Raw genomic sequence first — 16,194 nt, 5'->3', positions numbered from 1 at the left:
CTACTTCTTCTGCCAAAACCTGATAAAAATTACCTCAAACTGCCTTTTTAAAATTTTAAACTTACTCTATTTAAACCACAATACTTAAATCTATTGTTTAAGGAACTACCTTGTGAAAGAATCCTGTTCAGTGGCTGCTGCTAAGCAACTCTGCTCTGACTGCCATGGGTGTACGTTGAACCTATCAATTATGTGCAGAAATTAGCCTCATAGCAGCAGTCACTACAAACAACTTGCAGACATGCATTTGCATATGTTAAATGAGTGTAGAAACATCATTAGTTACGGTACACCAAAGAAAACAAAATCAAGCAGGGACAAAGTGTTTTAACACCACTGGAGGATAGTCAGCTGAAAAGTGAAAAACAGTTACTGAACAAAAATATCTGTCTCTATTGTCTTAGAAGTCTCCAAAAGGCAGCAGCCAGTCTTTGTGACGCCAGCAGAGATTATGCTTATACAGCAAGTTTACGTTGTTTGCTGTAATTATTGTAAAACATTTGACCAGGGTCATGAAACCAGAAAATGTCAATTAGCACTCTGCATACAATTCAACTGGATTAAGCCCTAAGGTGGAATGCTGAAGAGATTTAAGGGATGCATTATCACATTACAGAACTTTCAACTATATAAGCCAAATAGCAATTTCAGTGTATGAGATGTCTCAACAGACTATTATCTCGAAGTAAACTATAGTAAACTTCGCACAAATTTAAGTAAAGAAAAATGGCAAACAAATGTTAACAGCAAAAATTTAATATAGATGTGTAGGTGTATATGTGTGTATGATTATATGCTTATACACCATCCAAGCAGCAGAAGATATAAATTTCCCTTTTAATTCATTTAGCTGGCAATGCTTTTTCCTTCTTCTGACAGGGGTTAATGGGCAAGACACACAAGCCCTGAATAACTAAGATGGCACTGAAGCATTAAACAGGAGCATCCAAATGTTCATGTAAGCAGATGTTATTACCTCTTCTCATAGATAAAGCTGATTTTTAGCTCAGAATACTTGTCTGCTACAAGCAGTTAAGATTTTGTTCTCTGTCTTTCTAGCAAAGGCAAGTTTTGCTCCTGCTCATGTCAAGAAAACGACAGGTTAGTACTTTCAAGTGAAATCTAGAGCTCTTGCTTCCTCTTTCTCCACTTTCTCAAAATTCTTCTGCCATGGCTGCTTTTAAAGCACCACTGAAAGAATGGTCTGGCTACAGGTGCAGACTCTACCATGATGCGAAGTTGTTGCACAATAAATCCAGGAGCACCTAGTAGTGCATTTCAGCATCTGAATTAATTCCACTGTAAAGGTTTTGTTAATCTTAATCTTAGCGTACAAAACTCTGAGCTCCATTGTGGAATGTGCATATTTAGCCGTACCCTTTTCTGATAGATGTATTGAAAATGTGTAGTTTTTAATTAACCTGCACCATGAGGCATTGACAAATCAGCATAGAATCAAGCGATACTGACTCTGGCACATGTTCCAGTCCGTAGAAATCAGCAGGAGTTATGTTCTCACTCTGGTTAATTGGAAATTGAGCAGAAAATTATGTTTGATATCTCATGCACCTTCATAAAGAAGGGATGGTGCAAGTTGCATATCACAGAATGAAAGAATCATCCAGGCTGGAAAAGACCTCTAAGATTATTGAGTCTAACCTTTGACTGATTACCACCCTGTCAACTAGGAAAAAAAAACCCACAAAAATTTACTTATGGTATTTAATTGCTGTAACATAGCAGAAAAGATGTGTCAGCATTGGGATTTCCTTTAAAGGAAGAAATGGCTGGACAATATAATATTGTAAACTGAAAATACAGTATTGGTTTTTTTGAAAGAAATTAAGTATTAATGAACATCTCCACTTAAGTGCCTGTACCTATGCCTCCCCAATGGCAGTAGTTTTGTTAGAGAAAGCCATTGCAACCAACTTAAAGCTGTGTGAAAAGACAAGTAAACATGCTCACATGAAAGTGTATAATATATGAAGTGTGAATATTTTTTAGAATGCCTTGGGTTCTCTCTGCTTCCACTTACCTCACCTATGTGCTTCATCTCCCACCAACACTGACTCAGAAAAATGTTTCCTTCCCCCAAAACAGATGTTATTCTACTTTGAGTTTTACATAAGAAAAATATTTCTCCGAATTACAAAAAACCCTACCCTGATAAACCTAATATCTAATCATTCACAGCTGTAAATCATTATTGATAGCATATTACAACTTGTATTTCATGTTAAGACCTTGTATGTCCTTCAGCAGATATTTCATGCCAAAACTTGGATCAGAAAGCTGCAGTCAAAATATAGCCTCTATAGGAGGGCACACCATATGTTTCCCTAACTAATTTAAGATACTGCTTAACAGAATGGTTGTTTTCTTAGGTTACTCTGGGAGAAAAAGCTCTTTCAGGGAACCACACACATGCCTATTCAATGGCTGCAAACACCAGAACTGTTTAGAAATGGTTTCTTTACATGCAATTTTATTTATTTATTTATTTTCAGTGTGCATAATTGGACAACCATGACAAGAAGAAACTCTGCTTACATGCAAAAACTTAGGGATGAAAACTAGAATACAAAGGAAACATGTGAAGCAGTGACTTGCATTCAGTTGCATTCTGTTATTCAGTTCAACCACATATTTTTTTCTTTTTAATCTTCGGTAAATTTAGTAAGAGATTTAACTACGTCTCAGCTTCATTTTAGACATTTCCCCTGCACAAGCTTTCACATATATTCTCATGTCTTTCATCACATCTTCTTTTTTTCTGATAAATGTGCAAACACCCACATAGTTCTCCTCTCTTCAGCAAAATAAATTTCTTAGTAATTCTTCTCAGGTCTAAAATAAAAAGAAGACTCCCATTTCTGTCCATGATTTCTACACACAAATATCTGCTACCAGCTGTCTATCCAGTAAGGGCAGAGCAGGTAGATTTAAAAGAGACTGAAGTTAGGTTTTGAGCTCCTTTAAATGATGGAACTTGCCTTATGACAATGGAAGAGCTAGTGGTATTGCTGCCACTGCTGCCTAATTCTGATAGCTGTTTTCCCTTTCATTGTGCTGTTATCCTGTATTAGAAAGTCATGCAGACCTAAAACTTCATAAAACAATTAATCTCACAAAATGTTTCAGGCAACTTTGAAGCTTTTATAAGTTTTTTATCCTGTGCATTTCTCCAATTGGATCACTAAATTCTCATGCAAAGTCCAGTAACCTAAGAAACAGATCATAGTCACATATTTTACTGTACTGGATTATCATGAATACCAAATGTCTAAAACCTTAACCAAGAGCAACACTTCTTTTTTATAACTTCTCCCTTTATCCATATTCTCAATGTATCTAAATATATTTCTGGCACCTCTAATGAGTGTTAAAGTTCTATATGAATTCAAGCCAAAGGGTTGGGATTTAAGGCATGCTGGACTTAGAGATGCTTCTTTCTTTTGAAGAGCAGAAGGCCTTAAATGAGATAGAGTATCTGAAGATATTAGGAGGAAAGGTGTGTAAAGTAAAGAAGCTGTGGTGAGAAAATTGCCTAGAAGAGGGAGATAAACTTTTCAGTGTGTTTTGCCTTGATGTCATGCAGACAAGATGAGGAGTATATGCAAGGTATAGGACAGGAATACACATTTTCTCAATCACCATGTCATTTGGAGTTTGCATAATAATTCTGACTTGAACAAGGTGATTCTTCTGTAATGGAACTCCCATATGGGTGGCTGAAGCCTAATTGTGGAGTTTCATCACGATTCTGATTTTTATGGATAACTGTCACAGATAATTTGACTTATTTGGGACTGCATCTAAAGATTGTTTTAAGTGTAGGAAGCAGCTACCTTCTCTGAGAGCTGTAAAAACTTCTTGGGAGTGAGAGACTTCAGGATTTCATTTCTCTTATCTAAAAGAAGATTGAGATGTGACTTTATTATCTTCTGTAACTACCTCAATGTAACTTATTAAAATACCAACCACTAAAGGGATGTTTAATTTGGAAAAGAAAAACAGAAGGAATGAATGGCTTGAAAATTGTTTAGATGAGTGCAAGGCCCTGCACAATTCAGAAGGAAAGTAAGAGATATCTTACACAATTCTGTCTGGAGCTGAATCTCCTTTTGATTCTGCTGCTAGTTTTGCTGACCTTTTTTTTTTTTTTTTTTGGAATGATGAGCAGACAGAATCCAGAATGATACAGCTTACAAAGAATTAGGGATGTGGCGGTGCAAGAGATTTTATAAGTTTTAAGTTATTACAGTTGTTTTATGTACTTTGGTTTCATGTACTTCAGTTCACTGTTCACTGTACCCCAGTCCTATTTTTAGTCTCCCTCATGTCACAACCTCCCCCTCTACCTCCCTCTGCCTCTCCTGGTTTTCCGCAGTTACAGCACCCCATTGGATTCCCTTTCCCGCCTTGTGTAACTGTCTGTCATCCCTCAGGGAGAATCCCCCTCCCTGCCAGTCACCCGGGGCCTGTCCCACAGGTCTGGAAGCTTCGACAGGAGCTTCCAGGTGACTGGCTGGCTGGAGGGCTCTCTCCTCCCTCTTTGGTGATAAGTCTATGTTGTTGTCAGTTCTGTTAATGGCTTCCCTCCTCTCTCTCCCCATTGGTTATGTATGTACCCACCCCGAGTCTCCACCTCCTGTATTAAACCCCCTGCCACCCAAGGCTCTGGGTCTCTCCGAGGCTCTGGGCCAAGGGCGAGGATACCCCTCAATAAAGCCTGACTCCCACATAAACCTCCGAGAGTCCCGTCTCTCATTCCCTCCACCATAGCTAAGAGGCAGAACGAAGCTGGCCAAAAAGATCCCACCGTTATCCTGTGGGAGCGTGTCAGGGGCCAGCCTGGCATAAGGAGACACACACCGCCGCATAGGGCCTTATGTTAATAATGTTGAGTGAGGCTAAGAAGCTGCATAAACTGTGTATAAGTAAAGCAGAAATTATGGAAGCTGGCAAATAACTGAGTAGTTAAAGAAGTAAGTTCAATAAGAATATTTTGGAGGACTGGATTAGATCTTCAATTGCAAAACTATGTAAATGACCAGGAAGTCATATAAAAAAATGGGTTCCATGTCTGAGAACAAAAACTTTGTGTGAAAAATTGGATAATAGGAGTCTGAATTTACAAGAGCAAAGAGACTTGGAAGGATTCCCAGGACAGAAAAAACTTCTTCTAAATTGTTCCAAGACAATTTCTTTAATCTATGTATGAGTTTCTAAACTCTCACACTTCAAGGAACCAGAAAAAAAGTTGGGTTATCTTTTTGATATGTAAGATGTATTTTATTTTTCGGTGGCATAAGGCCATGAAAGTCAGCTGGAAGATCTAAACAGAATTAAGATTTTATGTTATTTTTCATGGATATTTTTATCTCATGGTTAGATTTTGTCAGTGTTTTGGTTTGAGATTTTTTTTAAGTACTTTTCTGTCAGGAACGAGTCTATTACTTTCTAATCATGTCTGAACTTTTCTATTCCTGGTCTATAAATAGGTTAATCAAGATTGTTAATGATTGAAGAGATCACCAGAAAAGCATAAGGGGGAAAAAATATTAATAATTTGTGCTCTTCATTTATGTGGCTTAAAAATTCACAATTTAAGTTCTATCACATTATGTGAACAGCTTTCTTAATTTTTGACTTTTTCCTCTGTTTTTGCTAAATTTCTCTGTACAGTTTTTTCTCATGTACTTATGTATGCTGAAATGGCTGTAGATGTGGACACATAATCAAACTAGATTAATTCAAATAAATTTAGTGATCAAACTTCCTTTTCATTACAGAAAGATGTGACAAGTAAACTTCAAATTTCCATATTAGCTAGGATTCAAAAATATATTCAAAACTTTAGCTAACATTTTCATTTCAAACACCTTCAAAACATGACTTAATGTGATCTGAAGTAATCTCCATTTACGTATTTTTTTCCCTTTCTGCTTTTTGGGTCCTGATTCCAAACAGTTTATATTCTAATTTTTTGCGACTAGTTATAGAGGAATTTTCCATTTGTTTTAGTAAGTCAGCTGAATCTAAACCAAGGTTTTTAAAGTTAACGTGGCAAACACCAGCTCCAGGTTTCAAGTTCATGCCCTGTTCAGGTTCTAAGTACATATTAAACATGTTCTCCTGCATGTCTGTATTGCTCTAGAAGAAAATTCTCCATGTGCTCTGGAGGGAGGTGTAGGATACTCCTACAATGGTCTGACCTGAGGATTTAGAATTGCAAAGGCACTTCAGAATGTGTCCCATATTTACCTTTTGCCTAGCATGTATATTGATCTTTATTGGTTTATAATTCTGTTTATATTCATAAAATGGAGTGAAAACAAATATTTGCTTCAAGTACAATTTTAGAAAACAGCAAATGACTTTAGATGCTAAAATCCATTTGTGAGCTAAGTGCTGTGAATAAGCTAAAAGCCATCAAATATTGCAACGTTTCTACTAAACATGACATGGTATATCCTGTAGATTTGAGCAGAATTCTGAATTATTTTGTAAGTCTTTGGGGAAGGAGGGGGAGAAGGAGAGGGAAGGGAAGGGTCAAGTCTCTTGCTCTGATTTGTGATCCCAGAACTTATAATACAATTTACAGTACAGCTGATGGATACAACTGGATTCAGTCCTTAGACGATAAGGAAGTACCAAACCCCCTGAAAAATGCATAAACCTCCAAGCTAAGGAATCACAGCTCTCCTGTGGTCTCTTCTAAATCATGCATTCCTGTCTGCACAATAGCCAAGGATCTTGGAAAAGATGCCTTTGAAAAATCCACTTCAAGTTCCAAGTATTTTCCCCACTGGAAAGAAAGTTGTAATTGGAGTCACTGAGGTTATGTAAGGGGTGATTTCAGCCTGTTCTCATATAGATAAGCATTTTTGCACCTTGTATGACCTTGATTGTCTGACAACTGAATAGATATTGCTGTAAGTTTCTGTTCATTTGAAACAATTATGTACAGATGTTTTCAAAGGATAAGAGAGCTGATAAGAAGGTACTTGAAATCCAGGAAAAGATAAATATAATATATGAAATAAACAAGTGCAACTGACACTGCTTGGACCTTTAATCGATGTATTGTGCTGACAGAAGTACTGAACATTTAAATGTTTTGCTCAAGATTGTAGAAACTTTAACCCCTGGGAAGCTTAGCCATAGGAAATACTGCATGGGGTTTCTCAAAGTAATTTTTGCTTCAAAACAATATTGAAAATGAGTGGAGTAATTCAAAATAAATACAATCCAGCCATGAGTTTTGCCTAGATTTTGATCTGAACTTTTCTATAGGTTCAGGCAAGTTGAGATAGTGTTTATAAAAGCTTTTTTCATTTATGGTCTGTTCTCTGAAGGAAATGAGATCATAGTTTGTTCCCTTCTCTTTCTCTGTATCTGTCTGTCAGCTCTCACCTCTATATGACAGAGTTTAAGACTGTTGGCTAAATGGACAACTTTGGCAGAGACAGAGGTACTTCACATACTTATTTCACAGAAATTATTGTCAAAATGAAAAAAAAAATTACTTTGTGACATATCTCAATTTTAATGAAATAGTACAGAGTTCAAACTGGGAAACATTACCTGCAATGTTGTGGAAGCATGGAATAAGCATTAAGTGGATCTTGTGCTAAACCAGGTACCAATACAATCCAAATACAAGACACCAGACTTCATGGTATTATTTGGTTTATTTCTGGTTACTAGACAGGTAGAAAATTCCATTATTTCACATTCATTGTAAATTAAACTTCTTGTGCACAACAGGGAAAGTGAAATGAAATAGTGTCTTCTGCTGCTGTATAGTCTTCTCTATAAAGTCCTTATTGTATCCTAGTACTCACAGATTTGATCACAATTTTCCTGAACCATCCCTTGCCCTGTCTTTCTCTGAGAGCATATTTAATTGTCATGCTATCCATGAAAAAATTCTAGACATACATTGCTGTTTCAAATGTTTTCATCATTTCTTTGTGGTGTCAATATCTGGAAACATACCTTTTGAAACAGTTGGTGCTTTCCTAAACTTTCAGTTATCTTTAATCTTTATTTCAGACAGAAAACTTTTCAGACATGTCCATCCTCTCTGTGTTGATAAATTCGCAAGCCTGCAAGGCAAAAATATTAATATTTAACACAAATATACAAGAAAGATTGTAAATTTAGTGCATGAGATATTTGTTAAATTTTAATGGCCTAAACTTGGTTCTTTACAAGGCTATTTTCCTTCAAGCTGTAATATATGCAACTATATATATAATAGTTTCAATAAAAATTATATTGTGTGCATATCTATAATACACATGAAGATATATTTTCTATAGGAAAATTGAATTTATTTAATTTTACAGAAATCCCATGTGGTGCGATTTAAGTTTAAATATAATAGTTCAAAGAAACAGCTGTAAAAGTAGACACACGTTTACTAAAAGTAAAAAAAAAACAAAGAAAACACATCTTGATCTGAGAACAGAGTTCACTGTGAAGAAAATAGCGTTTTTTCTTCTTTTTTGATGTTTTAAGGCCTAACACTAAGAAGACTACAACTTCGGTACTGATGATATATTTTTTCTTTTTTGTTTGGCAGGGAGGGGGAGTTACAAGAATAGTCAAGGTGTTTATGCATTCTCTTTACTGCCATTTACTTCCATCATATCTTCAAAAACTCCAACAGAGACCGGTGAGTCAGGCAGCAGCAACACTGAGTTAGATTGAGCACAATATCATCTGAACAAACAAACCCCCAGACTAGTCAGTTCAAAAAAAAAAATTATCCATGTGGTTTTGCAAATAACATATTTTTTCCAAAATTCACACCAACTTGCACTTCTACAGAACCAACCAAGAAAAAATACTTCAAAGTATTTTTCAAACAAGGAGATTAAACTCATTCTATGTCATTAAAACCTTTCCAGGGAAACTGAGGCAAGGAAGTTGGACAGTTTCACATTAATCATCCTTTTATTTCATGTAGAGGACATACAGTTCCTTTCTGTTAATTAATTTTACTACATGTTTTTTTTTGCTGTCTGCTCCCAGTTATAATTTATTCTTTAAGTCCCATGGGAGTCAGGCTTGACGTTTTACTAGTTCTTTCTTCCTATAGCTTACATTTTCATAGAAGAGTTCCACTAGATTCTGCTAGCCATTCTGCTCATCATTTTTATTAGCTTAAATGAAAGGTTAGATTTTATGTATTTATAAAGTTTTTCCTCCTTCTTTAAAATTACAAAAAAAGTAAATCCTAACTACTAAATTGTGCTATGTGTATCACAATACTTGGAATGTTTTAAAAATTTTCTCCCAGGTCTATTTTCCTCACTTCTGTTATGAACAGAAGTAGCTAAAATATCATTTGAAGCTTAAGAGGCGTGGGCTGGTATTCCAGCCCAAATGATTCCAGCATCAAACCCCATTGAAGAAAATGGGAGATTTCTTAAATTTTGATGGGGATTTTATTTAAAATTTTCAAGGTGAAGTCAAGGAGAAAATATTTTTTTGACTTCAAGAATGACAGCAACAGCAAAAAGCTTTGCTAAAAAACTTCTATTTGGTTGTGAAAATTGGTGTTGTGGGGCAGATAGAAATGTATGTTTATTGTTCTGCATATGATTAATATGCATTTTGTAAGGTATATATTGGTGTACTTTAACCAAAAATATTGAAATTTTTTGTGCAAGTGGCCATGATGAATAATAATTGAGACCAGAAGTATCAATACCAGACAAGAGAGTTGCAACTAAAATGGATGTTTCAGACACTTATCTTTGTCCATCACTACTTATAGGCATTACAATAATGAACTAAATGGTACTTTATTGCATCCATTGTTTTAGGCCTCTTAGTTTTAAGAAAAAACTGTAAAAATAATTAAACCTTCCTGGTCACGAGGCTTATTTCCTGATCCATTGTCTATAACTACTCAGGAAATCACTTGGCATTAGTCACGGAAAAGGCCATAGGTAATTGCTCCAGCTTTATCACTTCCTGAGCTAATGCATGTAGGAAGCGGACATAAAAACAATAAAATTTTCAGTTAGGCTTCATTTGCCATTTAAAAATAATAATAATGAAAAAAAACCAGCAAGGGTTTAACACTTGACTGTTAACTCAGTCTTGGTATCATCTTGAAGAAGGGGAAATTGGCAACCAGAAATATTGGTCGGTGCTCATTTTTTAGAGGATTGAATTCAAGCTAACTTCCCCTGAGTACCAAATTTGACAACTGCTCTTTTATTCCCAAATATATATATATATATATATAAAATAATATCTAAGTAAAACTTTCATCGCTAGAATTTGTGACAAAGTAAACAAACTGTAAGGCTACAACTTCATAGATAATCCAAAAATAATCAAATATCCTTACTCACAAATAATAATTTTCCATTGTATAAAAAAATGTAAAATTTACGCTTATCTTTCCAATATTTCAATGTAGCTGAACTATGGATTCAGACAATTGTTTCATTAGCAACAGTATTTGAAAGTGAACATAAATGATAAAGATATATGTCTGAACCTGGAATTTAAAATAACAAATTACATTTTAGAAACAAAGCAGTTTACTACTTTTTTCCCTTTCCATCTAAAAATTCTGGGCCCCTATTCTTTGCTCTAGTTCAGTTTCAAACTCCTGAATGAAAGACTCTTATTCACTGTGGAATCACTTACTGAAAATTGTTCTTTGTTTTATCTATGTGTTGTTTTACACTCAAAATACACATTTGTATATGTTTATATTTTGAGTAACACATATTCCTGAAAGGAATATAGAAACTTACCAAAGCACTTCCTTTGCAGATTCATAGGAGAGAACCAACCTACTGAATGCATCTTTAAGGATGTACTGACAGCCTATGAAGAAGAATTTATATGCAATGCAAACTGTATTGTATTAGTTTTACTTTCATATGTATAAATATAGTGCTAAGTAACACATACACAGGTTTTTTTTTAACATTTGAAGTGTGAAGTTAAGCACGAAATTCATTAGAAAGTAGAGGAATTAGGCTGCCTTGGAGATTTGTGTTCTTTTCTGTGGGCCATCTTCACTTCAATGGAAAATTTCAGATCATACAAAAAATGTAGTTTTATTTATCATTGCCAACAATTAAATATTTTACTTCATAAGTCTTGTATCTAAAATCATTTGTTTCTCTAGTGTATATTCTTTTACAAGATGGTGTTTTATTTCAGAGTTGTGGACACATCTCTGACATTTAAGTAAGGGTTGCATCAGTTCTAGATATTAACAACATGAATTTACAAGACATTTTGGGGAAATTAATAAGCAAAAACATTAGTCATCATGTACTAATTAGAAATGATTTTTAAAGACACAAAATGATTCAAATGCTTCTGTTTAGCATTTACTGTGTCATTGAATATTCCACATCAGTTACCTTATTAGCTCGACTGTAAGTGTCTAATTTCTCTCATAGAACAAAAAAAAAAAAAAACAAAAAAAAAAAAAAAAAAACAAAAAAAAACAAAAAAAACAAAAAAAACAAACACACCTTCACAATTCTATTATTTCTGGCATGGAAAAACTGGCCCAGATAGACCTGTCTGCTGTTGTCTGTGCCTTAAAGAATCAGTACAGGTTTCCCTGTGCTAAGGATCTGCAAATACTGTAGTTAAATTCACACTTTGAAAACACTCAATTTTCTGGAAACCAGATCTTTCACTTTTTCCTGAATAAGACTTTTTTCAATTCCTTCTTGTTCTTATAATGTTTCCAATTCTTTCTTGTTCACAAAGTTACATAGTCTTTTCCCTTTGCAGAGATTAACAATTTTAACACTGATGAGAGTGGGCAAAAGCAGCATAGTGTTTCAATTGGGTTTTTTTTCTTTCTTTTTTTTTTAATAATTTATAATTTAATCCCTCTAATAAGATTTTTAAATTTATGTAATTCTATTCTAGAGAAGCTTTGAAATGCAAACTGAAGCGTATAAAAGAGTTTTAGTGGAAACGATTAAAGTAAATCTAGGAGATTCTTCATTCATATCCTGAAAAACATATGCTTGTAGCTTCTGCTTCTAGGACAGAATGGTAATCAGGTGCACTGTGGCTTTGCTACAAAAATCTGAATTGAGAAACTATACCCATGACTCAAAAGTTTAGGCAATGTTCAATGTATCTATGCAAAAATTAGATAAAAATCACAGATATCTAGTTTGAAAGGAACGGCCGAGAAGGTCTCTCATAGCTCTAAAAATTACATTTTATTACAAAGCATATATACAAGTGATCTAAACTAGTATCTAAAACTCACTGTGTTATCATTTTCTGATTTACATTTCCTATAGCAATATCAAATAATTAATGAAAAAAGTAAGACAGTTATGACTTATGTTGTCAGTACAGTCTTACAGGATTTATGAATTTACAAATAGTATGGATCTCCGGGAATCTTTTGTCAATTCTTACATACATTCAATAAATCTGAATAAAATAGTGCTTGTTTCCTTTGCAATTTTATCTAGAAGCAAACAAATGGATGAAGGATGAAAGAAGATGATGGAGTCAGTGTGGTGATAGAGTTCATGATACTGGAAAAAAAATCACAAAAAATGGTCATTCTTCCATTCCAAGAATTCAGTGGGGGTAGAGTGGATGGGGAAGGCACAGGCGAGAAAAGGATGCTGTGTCTTTCAGTTCTTCCTGATCCCCTTCTTGACCCAAAACCTTTCTCTTATTTCAGGTCAGGGCCCCTAATTAGCTGTTAAGCATGCTGTGTTGGCTTTCCAAAGCTGGGTGGAAGGATAAGACTAAGAGACTAGAACATAAACAGAGACCTTCTGAATTTGGTGTAAGGTGACTGTAAAATCAATATGTCTCCTTTATGGACACGGGCTTTTCATAGCATGATTTTCTGTACATCTCTAATTAAAAACATGAACATATATTGGTGTATTTTATACACAACATACTTTGAGAAGCAGAACTGATCCCTTGCTTTCAGTGAGTAGGAACTTAGCCCATAGTAATTCCACAAAATATTGTGCAGCTCTCTTTGGAGGAAAGTGTTTTATAGAGTGAGAAAAAGAGGAAGAGAATATGGTTTGTGATAATTACTACCATTCTCAGGATGTTCATAAATGCATACTTAAACATTTACACAAAAAGATAAGCTTTGAAAATACAGCAATATAAAATAATCTTCCAGATGCATTAAAGAAAATTATAATGGAAAACAACTGTTCCTTGATAAGCTGACAGAAATAATTTCAGTTTTACACTGGTGAGCAAAAACTGAAAACAAATGTTGCAGCTATAGGGAGTCTGCCAAAGCAAAGCTGCCACATACATTAAAAGTAAGCCGCAATATAAGGGAAATTATTTTACACATAATTTTTCATACTTGTGTAAAATTATGACTCAGTCTTTAATTGCAAGGAATTTCTGAATTGAAGGTGCAGAGAAAAATTTTCCAAGTTAGTGTTGCATGCTGCCTACTGGTGTTTAGATTCCATCTTGATATTTCATCATCTGACCACATTTGTTTAATGTGATTCACTTGAACTAAAATACAAAATGTGGCTGAACTCTGAAATGATACAACTCATACAAAAGGTAGGGCTTTATGTCCTTTTTTTTTTTTTCTGCAACACTTGAAATCACTGATAAGGTTTTAAAAGAGATTTTTTTAAAATGCATTATGGTTTATGAAGGTACATTGAAGTGAATACACTGAGCATGACAAGCTAATTGACCTGCATGTGTTTTCTTCATATTAATCTACACTTCTCAGCTTTCAACCTCAAGTCCAAGCCCTAGGAAGGAACTTCAGTATTTCATCATCAAGGTCATCACATTCCACTATGAACAGTGACACTATTGGTGTGAAATGTAAACACCAGGGTTTTGCAATCATAATCTTGTGTTTCCATTGGCATTTTAAGACCATTAACACTTGTAAACTTTAATGGCCAAAGCACTCAACACTCAGAACCTTAATTGTCCTGCTTCCTCCCAGGTAAGACTTATCAATTCATTGTTTTCTGTTATTTTCCTTTCTGAACAATTTATTTTTCATTTTCATTTTTTTGGCTGTCAAAAAATCACTAGTCATATTTCTAAACTGATGATACTGCTGTGTATGTGTACACTTTACTTTGGCTAAAGAATTTTGAAAGAATTCATTATTCATGTGGAACTTAATCAACACATTTACAATGGACATTTTCAAATGCCCAAACAGTTAAATAATTAAACCACCAAACAATTCTAGATTTTTCACCGAATAGTTAGCTTGGGGTTAAATACAATGAATGATAAAATAAAATATAAAATAGTTTTAAATATTTGTTTATAAAAATCTGCCACAAGGCTTCAGTTATTGTAAAGGAAGTCAAATGTAATTCTGTTCCGTTAAACTTCATTGCACTTAGATGAAATAAAAAGCAGTTACACCTTGGGTTAAAATATTTGGCACATTCCAACTGCTCCAAGGTGCTTCTTAGTTTCTCACATCCGTCCTTTCTACTACCTCCTTCACTTATCATTTTTATCAGAAGCTAATTAGGATGATCACAGGAGGAAGTGGCAAGATTTTCCAAAGTGATTGCTTTTCCTTTTTCTTTTATGAGAGGCTTCAGCTTTCTATCCGATCAATTAGTTAATTGGGCATCACTCCTCAAACACAGCTCACTTACTAAAAAGCTCTCTTCTTAAATAAACTGACACAGTCCTTGATTTCAGATTTAAGGCTGGAGGCTCATAATTGGCCTCTGATTCTGTTTCTTTGAACATTCTTATCTGGGGATCAAACTGCATGTAATGCAATCTTCTTCCAAATGAACAAGAATGTTACCAAAATAAACCTGCTCTGCTATGTCTCTCCTTCCTCACTTTTCTTGCCATAGTGGTAACTGAAAAAATATGTTATTTTAAACAAAGTATGAAAAAGAGAACAAGGGGAAGCTGTCAATTAGGCTGACCAAAATTGAAAAGGAATTTTATATTAACATGGTACTTTAACTTCTATGTTGTTATTGAATCCTGCATTTGATTACATTGCAGATGTGCTATTAATAATCCCTTATATAAATATACAATATTGTACTAGCAGAGAAGTATAAAGGTGGTTACAAAGAGGTCACACAGTTTAAAAAAAACCACAGATATGATGTAGCTCAGTGCTTTTTAGAACCATATACCCATATACTTTTACAAGCTATTTCAGATATATTTTGACTTAAAACGTTTCCTTTAATATCCTAGTTCTTAGTACATTTTCACATGTACTTTTTGAGGTATTTTCTTCTCCCGTGTGCATGCTATTAGGTGTGCTATGCAGGGCTATTCCAGAAGTTATAAGAATGGCATTTTTTAAAATGTGAACAAGGGAAACACGTGACATTATTGTGAAGCACAGGCATTGCACAAGAGACTGCCATTTCTCTCCATATCAGTGGGGTAGCTATCAGATGTCTCCTAGGTCTGGAGCTGACCTTTGAGACTAAAAGATAATAGATAACTCAAAACCAGCTGTTCTTGGGGAGACGTAACTCCTGTAAGAAGGGTCTTAAAACTATGGAAAACATCAAAATGAACACTGTTTATTGTAGTGGTCTGCTTTAAAATTACTGTCAAATTTTGCATTTCTGAGCAAGAACCCTATTAAACACAAAATTGGGAGCTTCCAATGCTCAGGCAGGCACTCATCCCCAAGCTCCTTATTAATACTAATGATTGAAAAATATACCTCCAGGAAGCTTTTCACTCATCACTGAAACAGAACTGTGTCCGAAATCAAATGTGGCAGATGTTAAGCAGTACATGACAATACTTAACAAATATTTAGACAAGGGGAATCAAAACTATACAAAAAAATTACTCTTTTGTAGGCTCCATTTGAAGAAAGGGATGCAGGAAAATATTGTTTCTAAATGTTTAACATGTTTTTCAGACATCAGGCATCAGCTGCTGAAATATACCAGCATTTCACTGATTAATAACAATCAGTGTAATAATAATCAATATTTTGGTATATTGTTAACTACCTCCTTAATTTCTCAATTTAGAAAATGGAGAATTTTTTCTGAACCAAATATATGTAGGTGTTGTCTCCAAAAGCCTTAGACCAGTGATAAATGTTTTCCACAGTGCTCAGGATATGAGGTTTGTCATTGCAGTCTACTGCTGTTTTGCCATTAGTTTGAACAGAGGGTAAGC

The 16,194-nt window shown here is 34.6% G+C and overlaps 1 long non-coding RNA gene across 2 annotated transcripts in view; it reads left to right on the top strand.

Moving 5' to 3' along the window:
- Positions 1–11,114, top strand: part of LOC136291791 (uncharacterized) — a 47,711-nt gene extending 36,597 nt beyond the window's left edge. For both annotated transcript variants that reach the window (XR_010721726.1, XR_010721725.1), the window contains 4 exons: positions 880–958; positions 1,060–1,101; positions 8,597–8,689; positions 10,813–11,114. This is a non-coding gene — a long non-coding RNA (uncharacterized lncRNA). The remainder of the gene's footprint in view (positions 1–879; positions 959–1,059; positions 1,102–8,596; positions 8,690–10,812) is intronic.
- The last annotated feature ends 5,080 nt before the right edge of the window (positions 11,115–16,194 follow it).

Source organism: Chamaea fasciata, unplaced genomic scaffold, assembly GCF_029207755.1.
Source record: "Chamaea fasciata isolate MVZ Bird 193981 ecotype frontalis unplaced genomic scaffold, bChaFas1.0.hap1 SCAF_7, whole genome shotgun sequence".
Lineage (NCBI taxonomy): Eukaryota > Metazoa > Chordata > Aves > Passeriformes > Sylviidae > Chamaea > Chamaea fasciata.
This window is presented reverse-complemented; position numbering and strand designations above follow the sequence as displayed.